At 42.7% G+C, this 14867-nt stretch overlaps 1 pseudogene; it reads left to right on the plus strand.

Moving 5' to 3' along the window:
* The first annotated feature begins 1608 nt into the window (after window positions 1-1608).
* Window positions 1609-3044, plus strand: LOC114683248 (annotated as a pseudogene).
* The last annotated feature ends 11823 nt before the right edge of the window (window positions 3045-14867 follow it).

Below are 14867 nucleotides of genomic sequence, written 5' to 3' on the forward strand. Positions count from 1 at the left end.
GGATCATGAACCCAAAGAAACTTTCCTCAATGAAATTACTCTTTGTCTATTATTTGGTCACACAGATAAGTAACACATTGGATCTTAGACATTGTCACGGAACTTTTCTCTTGCTTTGGATTACACTATAAATCTCACCAGGGGAGCTGGTGTCCTGTGCTTAACATAGCAGAGGAACAGCGTTCCCAGAGACCTTGGCTTCACAAAATTCCCATTCCCATTCTGGCTCATGGTGCTAAGGCGGATCATAGTCAGTCAACAACAAATGTTCACTGAGCAGAGAGCAAAATACGTCATGCAGACATGGTAGCCAGTATGTTCTGAGAGAGATTAAACTACAAGAAGTCCCGTGAGAAAAAAATTTCAGAACAGGAAACTGCTGAAGAAATCTGAACTATTCTGGAAATACTAAAGAAAGGCATTAAATCTATACATTTACAGCTTAAAGTGAATTACAGTGTTTCCTGTGATCTCATGAACACAAATTTAAAACTCGTTTTAATTTACATGTCTATCCTGTGTTTTGGTTTGCTACACAGGATGCCTCTGTCAGGTGTACACTCTTTGTTTTCCGTACATCAGGCATCACTCTTCCTTGCTTCCTAGGTTGTGATCAATGAAAACACTCTTGGCCAAGAAATTGGGAGATATCAGAGGATTTATTTGTTTAACAGAAGATTCTTCTGCAATATGGAAACAATGAGTGCTGACAGAATTTTCTGAAGTAGAGCAGGTTCTGGAACCCACATGGTAGAAGGAAAGAACCGAATCCCACAGTTGCCCTCTGATACCCACATGTGTGCCATGGCCTCGCACGCCCCCCACCACCAAAAAAGAATAAGAATAAGAATAAGAATAAGAATAAGAATAAGAATAAGAATAAGAATAAGAATAAGAAAAGAAAGAAAGAAAGAAAGAAAGAAAGAAAGAACACTTACAAAGGAAAAGTTTTAAACCACCTCTTTGATGTTACATGTTTTCAGAAAAAAACATCTAATTGGGAAATAACTGAAATATTTTTAATGGAAAAAGTAAATTAAATTTGATGATTTTACATTAATTTATTTCATGTCATATTTTACTTAATTGCATCCCAAAGCATTATTGTTTACAAAAATTCTTATTTTACTTGAAGTTATGTTAAAGTATTACTTTTTGTACAAATTTGATGTTTCTATTTCATATCTCCATTTGGTAATTAGCTTACCTGATTTTGTTTCTCATTAAATGAGATTAGAGAAAAATTGCATAAAGGCAGAAATTACTGTCATTAATAAATTAGGGCTGGGGTGCAGGCCGCGGAGCAGCGTCACCTTGCCCTCGGCCCTGCTTCCCGCCAAAACCGCGTCTCTAGGGGCTCCACTTCGGCAGAAAGCGCTTGCCCCTGGTCACTTGAACTTCCATTTCAGGTTGAGAACAAAAAGAAGATGCACCTGGACTTTCCCCAGAGCTCTCTGCGTTTTTAAAGCGTCGGGTGGAGTTGGGGTTTGTAAGCCGCGTTGCTTATTGAAAGAAGAAGTCACTTCTGCCTCCGTGGAAAACTTGTACCTTACATAAGTGTTTCCTACAGAAGGCACCCGTGGTGGTTCTTTAAGCTACAAAAAATTGCCCAAGATTGTGTGACATTAGCCTTGTCAAGTGTCCATGATGCTGGGCCCTGAGGGAGGTGAAGGCTATGTGGTCAAACTCCGTGGCCTACCCTGGTCCTGCTCAATTGAGGACGTACAAAACTTCCTCTCCGACTGCACAATTCATGAATGGGGTCGCAGGTGTTCATTTCATTTATACTAGAGAAGGTAGGCAGAGTGGTGAGGCTTTTGTTGAACTTGAGTCAGAAGATGATGTAAAATTGGCTTTGAAAAAAGACAGGGAAAGCATGGGACACCGATATATTGAGGTGTTCAAGTCACACAGAACCGAGATGGATTGGGTGTTGAAGCACAGTGGTCCAAACAGCGTCGACAATGCCAATGATGGCTTTGTGAGGCTTCAGGGACTCTCGTTTGGATGCACAAAGGAAGAAATTGTTCAGTTCTTCTCAGGGTTGGAAATTGTGCCAAACGGGATCACATTACCTGTGGACCCGGAGGGCAAGATTACAGGGGAGGCCTTCGTTCAGTTTGCCTCACAAGAGTTAGCCGAGAAAGCTCTGGGGAAGCACAAGGAGAGAATAGGACACAGGTATATCGAAGTGTTCAAGAGCAGCCAGGAGGAAGTTAGGTCATACTCAGATCCACATCTGAAGTTCATGTCTGTGCAGAGGCCTGGACCCTATGACCCGCCTGGCACAGCCCGGAGGTACATTGGCATTGTGAAACAGGCAGGCTTGGATAGGATGAGGTCTGGTGCCTATAGTGCAGGCTATGGGGGCTATGAAGAATACAGTGGCCTCAGTGATGGCTATGGCTTCACCACTGACCTGTTTGGGAGAGACCTCAGCTACTGTCTCTCAGGAATGTATGACCACAGATACGGAGACAGCAAGTTCACAGTGCAGAGCACCACTGGCCACTGCGTCCACATGAGAGGGCTGCCCTACAAAGCAACGGAGAACGATATTTACAACTTCTTCTCTCCACTCAACCCCGTGAGAGTTCATATTGAGATTGGTCCTGATGGAAGAGTGACAGGAGAAGCTGATGTTGAGTTTGCCACCCATGAAGAAGCAGTGGCAGCTATGTCAAAGGACAGGGCCAACATGCAGCACAGATACATAGAACTCTTCCTGAATTCAACAACAGGGAATAGCAATGGGGCTTATAGCAGCCAGGTGATGCAGGGCATGGGAGTGTCAGCTGCCCAGGCGACTTACAGTGGCCTGGAGAGCCAGTCAGTGAGTGGCTGTTATGGGGCCGGCTACAGCGGTCAAAACAGCATGGGTGGATTTGACTAGTATTGTAGGAGCATTTGAGTTATTTCAATCAAAATTTCACAGGCAGCCAATAAGCAGTCAAGAGCAGTTTATAACTCTAGAGGAAGCTGGGGGACCCACATTGCACCATGAGTTTGTGAAATCTGGATTAAAAAATTACCTCTTCAGTGTTTCTCATGCAAACTTTTCTTCTAACACATAATATTGAGTAAACTAAAACTATTTTCTTCCGCTTTTCTCAATTAACATTTTTGGTAGTATACTTAAGGAGTGATGTTATCTGAGTTGAATAGTTTTAAGTATGTTGAGTGGATCTTAAAGCACACCGCAGTGAACACACTGGGGACATGTACTTTTCTGGAGAACTCAAAGGTGCTAGATCCCTGATGCAAAGAGAAGCATTTCTCATGTTCATTCTAGTTTATATTTTCATTTAAATCTTTAGGTTAAGTTTAAGCTTTTTAAAAGTTAGTTTTGAGAATTGAGACACAATACTAATAGTGTAGGAATTGGTGAGGCCTTGACTTAAAGCTTTCTTTGTACTGTGATTTCCTTTTGGGTGTATTTTGCTAAGTGAAACTTGTTAAATTTTTTGTTAACTAATTTTTTTTCTTAAAATAAAGACTTTCACAATGAAAATAAATAAATAAATAAATAGATAGATGGATAAATAAATAAATAAATAAATAAATAAATAAATTAGGGCCAGGCGGCAGTGGCACACACCTTTAATCCCAGCACTCAGGAGGCAGAGCCAGGTGGATCTCTGTGAGTTCGAGGCCAGCCTGGTCTACAGAGTGAGACCCAGGACAGGCACCAAAACAACATGAAAAGAAACCCTGTCTCAAAAAGCCAGCAAACAAACAAACAAACAAACAAACAAACAAACAAACCAAATTAGGAATCAGGTCCTGAAACCTTGCCATAAACCTAGCTGCTCAGTGCCCTGGTGTTGACTCCACACTTCTGATAAAGCCAGAAGTCAGAGATGGATTTTGTTTGAGTTCTCAAGTACAAATTTCAATGAGAAATGAATTTTACCTTTTTGGGGGTTTTCTAGAATATTCTGTATTGAATTGCGTTTTAGTTCTAAGCAAGTCTGAGAAAGCAGTAACAAAAACAGAGTCAGCATTTAATGAGTCTTTGCTGTGTTGGGACCACCCACAAGATGGATTCTCATGAACAAGTAAAGGCTCTGTGAGAAGGTAAGAGGTCCCTCGTGAAACCGATGGGATGCAGGAAGTTCAGTTGTATCTAGCCTGCCAAGGTTCCTGGCAGCTCTATCTCCCCTGTGCCCTCCCCTACTCAGGGTTCCCAAACCTGTATTTTCTCTCCTGATGTGAAAATTTACCGTGGCTCGTTCTCAACTTCCACTCTTTGAATGGGTCTTGCCAGCTCCTCACGTTTTACTTTCTGGTCACACATCTTCTGTCAGATGCCTCACAGCATGTTGGTCATATCCTGTGCCATACTGGATGTGTCTCCCAGGGGCACCACACAGCACAGACTGTGAGCATCAACAAGCGTTACCGGCTCACAGCTAGAGGGATTGGGAAATTCCTGAGGAGGCATTGTTTTAATACGGCTGTTTGCTTGTTAAACTCAGAGTGTATAGATTCCTTAAAAACCCTACACACCTGTCCCAGAAGGACTTAGACAGTTATTGATCACAGATCCCTCCTTTGGGAAGGAGCTCTTGGGAGCTGCAGCAAGGCATGCTCAGGGAAAGTGAACAGTTAACCGCCATGGCTGGCTGTGTTCATGAAGTGCATATTTCATTTCCCAACAAGATTTCTAGTCATTTCTGCTTCCTCTTTCCATGTTTCTCTCACTCATTCCTTCTGCCCTGCCCAGTAGGCTCCTGAGGAGCTTGTATTAGTGTCCCCAGAAGAATCACCTCCTCCCTCACTGGCCTCTTCATGCTCAGAACCCCAGGGACCCCCAAATGCCAAATACAGGGCCAGTGTATTTTTCAGCCTCATTGCCTAGCCCTGCCACCTCATCCAGTATGAGCCTCCTCATTCTTCATAAGCATTCAAATTTTGTTTTGAAGTGAAAGCTTAAATGTGAATTACAATTATGCTTGAATTCTTGAGTATTAAAAGCTGTAACAAGTGAATGTTGAATGAGCACGTGCTCAGCCCATTCCCAACCTTGAGCAGCTTCATTTTGTAACTGAAATTATTGTATGGAGAAGTATTTGGGGTGTTATGGGGGGCAGTGTGTGTGTGTGTGTGTGTGTGTGTGTGTGTGTGTGTGTGTGAAATGCGTCTATACCATACCATGAAAGTCAATGTAAAACAGAGCATTACTGGAAGGATTCTGTGTAATGAGTGTGGCTTCTCTCCCCACAGCTGGCACTGCACACAGGCAACCTCAGCTCTTGACTGTCCATTCAGACTTCCTCTGCATGACAATATGGAAGGGTGGGCTGAGGCATGACTTCACCTACAAGCGTGGCTCTGGGAAGGGCATGGTCAGTGTCTCATTGAAACTCACTAGAAGCACTGTCCTCAATAGGATATTATCTCCTCCATCTTCCCCCTGAAGTTCATGATCCCACTCACGAGGCATAAAAAAAAAATCAGAAAAATCTAATTTAGAGACATAATACAAAATCACCAGCATTTCCAAACCTAAAGAACTATATTTATCTGCTTTCCATTGCCACATAACACCATAGTCAAATAAATTATAATGAAAAGTTTATTTGCGTTCGAGTCTCCAAAGGTCTAAGGTCAAAGGCAGCACCTGGTGATGACTTTTTGCTGGAAGAGTCATGAGAAAGTGAGGACACTACCTGACGAGGGACAGGAAGCATGAGCATGCATATGTGGTCTCCACCTTCATAAAGATGCAATCATGGAGTTTCCCTCATGACCCCACACAATCCTGATCACCCCAATGATGCCACCTCTAAACTCCAGAGTCAGGTTAAGTTACAAACCTTTTCATACCTCAAACCAGGGATTAAATTTCAGCCCATAAACCATGGGGAATGAGCACACTTGTATCCAAACCACAGCAGTGCTGACTGAGAACAGGAGGAACCTGAGAGGAGAGTGGAACTCCTGTCCTCTGATGCTCTGCGTGGGGTGTTGGAACAACAGCACACTAGATAGAGCTAAAGGAATCTGAGATGGTCTGTTCTTCAGTTCACAGTGATCTCAAAGCTAACTCACTAGTGGGGTGTTGCGCGTCCTATGTTAATGCTATCAGTAATGTTAGAAACTGGCTGTGAGGTCTGTGTGAATTCTCCACTCTTTCTCTGTAGCTTTTCTACAAATCCAAATCTACTTTAAACATTAGAAAATGTTTATTCTTAAAGATGTCTCATGACATGAAAGAGTTTACAGATATAAATTGCTGTAGAGCCCACTGGAAATTATAAATCTCCTTTGTTTGTTTTGCTGTAAGGTTATAAACTAGGTAGTTGCCTTCCTAAGACTTGTCATTCTAACATGCCAGGAGAATTTGATTTTACTGTTATTTTTTCCTGTCCCAGGAGGCTGACAATGGAAAGAGATGAATTAAAACTCTCAGTGATCTGCAAATTTCCATATATCATAGTGCAATAAAAACATCAGCAAAAAATTAAGGATTGTAATTTAGTCTAGCTTTATTACTAATGCATGAGAAATGCATTTAAGCAATTTAAATTAATAGCACACATGGTACAGTGATGAAGCTGTTGCTTTTTTCTAAGTCAAATGTTCATGCTATAATGGAACTATGGGTTTTTTTAATCTCCATGGAACTACAGATAGACTGGCTACATCTTTGCTAAGCCAATGAACTCATCCTGTGGCCCAGGGTTCTCTCTTCATTAGACTCAGAGCTTCCTCTGGCTATGGGATTTAACGAAATTTTACTCTTACACTTTATCCTTAGGTTGAAATGTCATAGATTTTTCTCATATAAAATACATTTCCTTTCTGGTGTATATGTCAAAAAAGAAAAGTCTTTTTCCAGAAATTTTACACTGAGTAGATATGCATGTGCCTGTATCCTTCTACATATGCCCGCATACTTTCCCCTTTAGCTCACCCTTCAGTCATCACCCCATGAATCCAGCCTCAAAGCCACCAGTGCAAGGTCAGCAGAGGACTCCTGCAGAGGATAGTTGTAACACGAATCTTAAAGGTCTTATAACAAAAAATCCAGAGCCAGATATTGGGGTGAAATCTGAAAGATCAGAGAAGCAGAGCAAGCCAGCCACAGGTTATTACCTCTGTGAAATCCTCAGTCTAAGGAGGGTGAGTTCCTGTTTTCTCATGCCTTACATACCTTTCACTGCCCAGGCATCACTTCCTGGGATTAAAGGTGAGTAGTACGCTTCCCAAGCAAAGGCATGAGATCTCAAGTGCTGGGATTAAAGGTGTGTGCCACCACTGCCTGGCTCTGTTCCTAGTGTGGCCTTGAAGTCACAGAGATCCAGACAGATCTCTGCCTCCTGAGTGATAGGATTAAGGGTGTGTGCCACCACTATCTGGCCTTTATGTCTAATCTAGTGGCTGGCTCTGTCCTTTGATCCCCATGCAATTTTCTTGGGTATACAATATATCACTATAGATAGTCTTGCCGGAGATAGTTTCAATGGTGCCATTGGCTTTTACCTATAACTCAGGCATTGGAGCATCTATGCATCAGGACATTTCTGGAAGGAAACGAGACAACTAATGGAGCATAGTGTGCAGGTGGAATGGGCAATGCCTTAGCTTCCATACACTGCTATATTAAACACCATGGACAGGTTGCTTTATAAAGAACAGAAATACATTTCTCAGAGGCTGGAAACACCAAGGTCAAGGTGGCAGCGGTATGATGGCGGGTAAGGACTGTGTAGATGAATTTCTAAACAGTCTTATTAAATAAGAAACACAGAGCCAAATACAGGGGTGCAAGCCATAGAGATCAGAGCAATTGCCACCAACTAACCTTAGCTCACCATGTCACCATAGCTTCCCAAGAGAACCTCTTCCTGTCTAACCTGCATCTTTATTGCCTTCCTGTTCTGCCTTCTCATTGGCTCTAAGCCCAGCTGCATCACTTCCTCGTCACTGCCTGTCTATACTGACCTCCAGGTCTCTATGGTTGGTACTGGGATTAAAGGTGTGTGCCACCACGCTTGGCTGTGTCCTTAAACACACAAGAGACTCTTCCATGTGATCGGATTGAGGGTGTGTGCTACCACCACTTGACTTCTGTTTATGGCTGACTATGAACTCTGATCTCCAGGCAAACTTTATTTACTAACATGCAAATAAAATAACACAATTCAGCACAAATAAAATATCACCACAGGACTGCTCTCTGCTTCCAAGATGGTGCCTAGGTGCTTTGCCCTCACATGACTAAAAGGCATAAAGATGCTAAGGGCTAGCCTCCACCTCTTCTGTAAGAGGCTCTGCCATTGTGGTCTAATGAGGCCTTACCTTCTGTATTAGTCATCCTTTTGTTGCTATGACAAAGTACTTGAGAAAATCAAGAGAGAAGAATTGTCTCATAGATTACAGCTGGAGAGGAAGGGTGGGTAGCATACCACAGACCATGTGGGCTCACATCATGGTGACCAGGAAGCAGAAATGCAAAGAGGAAGGGACCAGTTACAAAATATCATCTTCCAAGCCTCCCCCAGTGACCTGCTTCCTCCAACTAGGTCCTACTTTTCTAAAGTTTTTTTTCTACCCACTACATACCAGGCCTTAAACACATGAGCTTTTGTGGTTGTCCCAACCAGACATAATGACATAATTGCATTATGATTTAAGGACTAATGTATAAGTTTGGGGGGCATATTCAGATTCTAATCAGTAATAACAGATTCTTTCCCAGCCTTTTTCTTATATGGGGCAATGCAAGGGGATTTCCTTACTCTGCCTTTTCAGGGGAGCTGGCTCTTCTGGTAGGCTTCTGTGGATTTCTCTTCTGTATTTTCCTACAACTCAGATGTTGGGTTCTAATGTTCAGTGGGCTATAGTGAGGAAGTGGAAACTATGGGAAATGATTGAGTCATGTGTGCTCCATCCTCAGAAATGGAGAGAGATTGATAATAGAACACTTTGAAGGGTGAACCTCTTCCCTTTTCTGAAACTAACAAGAACAGATGTAAAAATGTAATTATACGTATGCTACTTGAATTCTAGAGACATTTCCATGGTTCCAAGGCCATGGCAGTCTAGCATCTCACCTCTGGTGTGCCCATAGTGCCCTGCCTTCATTCCTGAGTCCTCTCTTGTCTCTACTGGCTCTCACCTCTGCCTATGGTGCTCTTTTCCCTGGATCCCTGTAATTTTCAATGTTCCAGAGAGACTGAAATATGTAGATGTTTTTCACAGACTAATGCTGGCAGCAGTCTGTCTCACCTGCATGCAGCCTGAGCAGCCAGCAGAGGAAGTCAGCTGAGATAGCAGCAAGCAGGATGCAGATGCAGACGCTCAGCAAGTTCTATCAGAGAGAAACCTCTGCTGTGCTCTGAGGCCCTGCTAGCTCTTGATACACAGATAAGCAGATGAGGACAATCACAAACTTTCACTTGTTCCTATCACCACTCTCCCCCAGTTCTTTCGTGACACTTCCTACAGAGAGTATATCATGTCCTTTCTTTTAGAATGTAATTTCAACCCAGCTCCCCGCCCAGGCAGTGCAGATGTTTTCCTGGTAATACAGTGAATAAGAGTATCATGAAAGGGAATGTCTGAGTCAGAAACGGGTAGCATTTTAAAGGCTGCCAAACCACCCCTGAGCAGGAGAACTTGGGCTCAGTGCTTCACTGTGGAAAAAAAAATGTAACAACTAACTACTCAGTTCTCCTTGTGTATAGCAAATGTTTCCCGCACCAAAGAATTTGCTGCAAAATCAGTATCCCAGAAGAGTAAGACTCTGCTGCCCATATCCCGTTTACTTACAAAGTCTTCAGGAAATGAAAGCATTCCCCCAAAGCCTCCCTCACCTTCTGTCCAGGCTTTCAGTGGAGAGGGGGCTTCCATTTAGCCGTATTCTCACAACACTAAGGATGACGTTCTAAGGAGGGTGGGTGCCTTGTCTGGAAATGGTGACAAATGTCGGCATCCTGAGGTTTCTATAAGCAATTGGTGAACTATGCAGAATTCAGAGGCATAGAATGCCTGTCCCTGGCAAACTACAGCATAGCATACTCCCAGAGTTCCCCCTTCCTTCTTCCGTATCTCTCCTTCCTTCAGGTGTGTTCATAATCCCTTCTTCCCTATGGACAATGAGTCAAATGCTTGTCTAGCATGAGGGACTGTCAAGAACAAGGTGCACAAATTCAAATGCAATGGTCTGATTTGCCCACAGCATGAGCCCAATGTCTCAAGGTATGTTAACCCTTCCACCACCCCCTCCAGAAACAAGTCTCTAGAAGGGAACTGGAGTCTTCTGTGGCACTGCAGGGCCCAGACCTACAGGTACAGTGGAAGACTCCAATTCCCTACATCCTGACTTTAGAAGTAGCACTCTTCCTGCAGGCTGCCTTGGGGTTCGGAGTACAAGCTTACTCTAATTTGACCTCTGTATAAACATCCTCTTCATCTGCTGTGACAATGTGATCTTCGTCCTCCCAGAGTTTGGGGAAGAACTGAGGGGCAATCGGTCAGTGAGGGGGCACTCAACTCTGGGATGGATGAGGGGTGTGGGGTGTTTACTCAGAGGAAGGTGGTCCACGAAAAGGTGAGGGTTCTTCCCATGTAGGCCTTTTAGGAGCCACGCTAATGTGACTAGCTGTTTCAGAAGACTCACAGGAGGTCAGTCAAGCAAAACCTTGTCACTGTGACATGGGGTGAATAACCATGAATGAGATGAATAAACAGGCATCTCTTTCATGAGACCATTGTAGTTTAGCTGTTTCCTGGGGTCAGGCATAATCATCTCCATCTTGAATGTTCTCCTGTGAGGACCTTAGGAGCCAACATTCCCTCCTGGAAGGGAGGCTCATGTGTCTCAGGAGATACTTGTGAGATCCTCAACAGTCCCCATTCCTTTTGTGAGTTGTGAGAAGCAAATAGTTGCTTGGTAGTACTTCTATGTGCTGCAGATACCTGAGAAGTATCCACACTCCTCTAAGTAACTCCAAAAGAACTCACTGGCTCACAAGCTGGACTTGGATAGAAATCTTACTCTGGTCTCTCTATTCACTCTCTATGTGGGGTGATGAGACATTTCTTTAGCTCACCCTAGGAAAGATAATCAAATAACCACTCATCCCTGTAAATAGTCTGAAGATGCGTTGCCACCATGCCTATACACAAGGCCTGACAAAGGTGTTTCTTCTGAATACTAGCACATTTTTAGATGGCTATATAAAATTTTTTTTATTGGAATGTTCTAGAAGGAGGAAAGATGACACAATGCCTTTGTGTGTTGAACAGCCACGGTCCTTTTCTGGGGCACCCTCCCTGTCCTGGCTCTTCTGTTCCTTTTGGTCTTGTCACATCTGCATGCTCTATGTCCTTCTCCATCACTTGTGCTGACACCTCAGCAGATGCTGGTGAAGTCACATCCTCAGGATAGCATCTCCTCTTTTTAGGCAGTCTTGCCCAACAACCTCTAGGCTGACCCTCACCCTGAGTGTAACCTTAGCTTATCCTTGTTTGCTTTTCTGCTCAGGCACATGTTGAATTTTAACTGTTCAGTGTGCTGGTTGGCTTCTGAAATGACTTTCTGTTTTATTTTCCAGTGAATGACCCAAGGGTTTAGTAAAAGGATGCTCTGGAGTTGGGGTAGCAAGTGAATGCTGGGGGCCCAGTAGGGTGGGGCTTCCCATCCTGCCACAACACCCAGGACTGGTGGTTCAAGGGGTCCTGAGCCAGCCTGAGGACTGGGAAGGTACCCATGAAAATCATGTTGAGATCTGTTTACTTCACTGGAACTGGATTCTCCAAGACACTTTCCTATTTCAATGAGCAGGAGAGTAGTTACGGTTAAAATGAAGGTCAAATGCATCTTTCCTGAGGTTTTTCATTAAACTCCCAACATAACATGCAGTGTCTACAATTTGCAATTACATAAAACCAATTTCCTCAGATGCTGGTGTAATTTGAAAAAAGAAAAAGAGTCTACCTTACTTCATTTTCTTGACAGAAAAATGTTGATATCAGTTAAGCTGTCAACATCAACAGCTACAAACAATGACCCCTAGACAGCTACTCTGAATCAAATAGTGACAAGTTCAATTCTATTCTTAAGTGAAGATGAAGAAAATTTACATGTGGCATTTTTTTGCACCTTGTATTCTTAGGTTAGGGGTAGACAAACTGTACTCTGTCAATCTGAAAAGTACTTGAAGAGCCTCTATGACCATGGACAGACCACAGGGTTACCACTGTGGATTTGAAGTCAAAGCCACCATCCTGCCATGTTATCCCCAAGCAAGAATAAACTAGACCATCCCTCCACTCTAGCTTCCTTGTGAAGAAATTGAGATGGTAACATGTGTGATCTACTCATTGAGAGGTTCAGACAGTGTTATGAGAATAGTATTGACCAGATGAGGTACCCTAGAACAGTGATAGGCTGGGCCAGTCTGTTCACAATCTCCTCTCCCTCTCTGCTTTGTTCTCTCTCTCTCTCTCTCTCTCTCTCTCTCTCTCTCCATCCATCTCTCTCCCCCCTCTCTCTGTGTCTGCCTCTGTCTCTCTCTTTTCTTTTCACTCCATGTATAATTACATACTCTCCTATTCCCACACAGACAGATGGGTGCTTGGCAACTTATAAGCCAATATGAAGTTTGTCTCTGTAAATTATAATAAGCCACCCATGAATCAGAAATAATAAATTCAAACCTACCTGTGAAAGGCAGATGATGTTAACAGGATATCTGACTAATAACTAGACCCCTTTAGAAGAAAACCAGCTGGAAAGTCATATCCTCACCATGGAAGGAAAAAGTTGAGAAGCCATGTCTTTCCTGTGGGTGGAAAAAGAGGAAGCCATATGTCTTAGTTAGGGTTATCATTGCTGTGATGAAATACCATGACCAAAGCAACTTGGAGAGGAAAAGGCTTCTGTAGCTTATACTTACACATCATTGTTCATCATTGAAGGAAGTCAGGAAAGGAACTAAAACAGTTCAGGAACCTGGAGTCAGGAAGTGGATACATGGAAGAATGCTGCTTACTAGCTTGTACCCTTTGAATTGTTCAGTCTGCTTTCTTCTAGAACCCAGGACCACCAATCCAGGAGTGGCCACACCTACAATGGACTGGGCCTTCCTACATCATTCACTAATTAAGAAAATACCCTACAGGCTTGACCATAGCTGGATATTATAGAGGCATTTTCTCAATTGAGGCACCCTTCTTTCCAATCATTCTAGTTTGTATCAAGTTGACATAAAACTAACCAGCATACTAAACCCTCTTTGTGTTGGGGTAAGGTAAGGAAGTCGCGCTTTCTCTTGTGGACAAGGTGATGACCACTCAACTTAAAGCACCTATTATGTATTCAGAGGCCTCATGAAGACGAGATTTTCTCATTTTTTGGGAGAACTTACAAAAAACACAAAAACAAACAAAACTCACCACCACTTTTATGCGACATTTTCATCTTTAAAAAAAAAATCCCAGTGGCCTATCAAAATGTAAGGCAGCATGCAAATTCAAAAAAGCAAAGAATCATTGGCCCTCAGCTGGCAAGCTTTAAAGTTTGCAGCCACTGAAGGATACTGATAGCAAGAACACAAAGATAGGTACTCTTTTAGTGTTCTCTTTAGCTTTTTCTCTCCAATCAGCTCCAAGCAGAGATGCATGTGAGTCATTTGTGTGTCCAAATTCAGATTTCTGCACAGGATTGGTCAGAGGTCATGTTCAGTGTGTGACATGATGTAGCTCCCCATGATGCTGATCATGGTCTTGAAACACTGCCATCTGAAATCTGGAATCTATTCTACTTCGAAGGATTGCATTTAATGCTAATGTGAAATGTGCAAACTTAACCTTAGAAAGACTTGAATACAAGCCATCCACCAATGAAATATGTCGCATTTTGAGGTGTCTCATTAAATAATTTGTGCTCCAGGCTAGAATCCTGTTTTAGAAAATAAAGTAAGAAAGACCACTCTATTGTGCCCATGTTACAACCACACAGAGAGACACAAATCTATTTCCTTTGTAATATGGTGAATCTTTCCATCTCCTTCTCAGAAATATGACCAGCTGTTCACTGGCGTTCTCAGAAGACAGTAAGCAAAAATGTTTTCTCAAAGAGAAAATGATTGTAAGCAAGGCTCCAATCAGCTTTTAAGGCTACTACTTCATAACCAGTTAAATGGCTTACTGACTTACTTCTTCGTAAATGAACAATGGCAATTTTTTCCAATTGCATTCTAAAACTGGCATTTTTAAAGCATTGGGTATTTGTGTGTGAAGTGGTTCAGGCTGCTAGTACACATAATAGGCATTGTGCAGCTTTAAAACTGAAAAGTGCATTGTAGTTTAGTTTGAGCATATATACAGGAACGTGTCAAAGAAGACAAAATTACTATTGCTTTAACAGTCGCCATTTTTAGCTATAGTTGTAGAGAGACTTCTGTAAGTAAGTAGCACAGATCAGCATGAAGACTATGGACTAACTAACAGGATCCTTGGAGTTCTGCTGGGTCTCTCTCCTTAGTACCCTGCACACAAATAGTTGATACTGGGGTATGTGGAGCTCCAGGCTTCACTCACGGCTTCTCAGAAAACCCAGCAGCAAAGATAGTCAAACAGAACTGAGTGTCTTCATGAAAGCACATTATCTGGGAAATAAAATGCAGACTTATATTCACTTCTATAGCTGCAGTTCAAGAAAATAGCTAGTTCAAAAGTCCAGAGTGATCTGTCAGAACCAGCCAGATGTGTCTGTTGGCTATATGGCAAGGTTCTGAATCTGTACTGGTTAATCAGTACCATGACAAGATGCTGATTTGGGTTACCCATGCTGTAGGACCTTTCTAAAGACCAGAGGTGGTTTAAAGAGCACACCACAAAGGCAGGATGGT

The sequence above is a fragment of the Peromyscus leucopus genome, chromosome 22, assembly GCF_004664715.2.
Source record: "Peromyscus leucopus breed LL Stock chromosome 22, UCI_PerLeu_2.1, whole genome shotgun sequence".
Classification (NCBI taxonomy): domain Eukaryota; kingdom Metazoa; phylum Chordata; class Mammalia; order Rodentia; family Cricetidae; genus Peromyscus; species Peromyscus leucopus.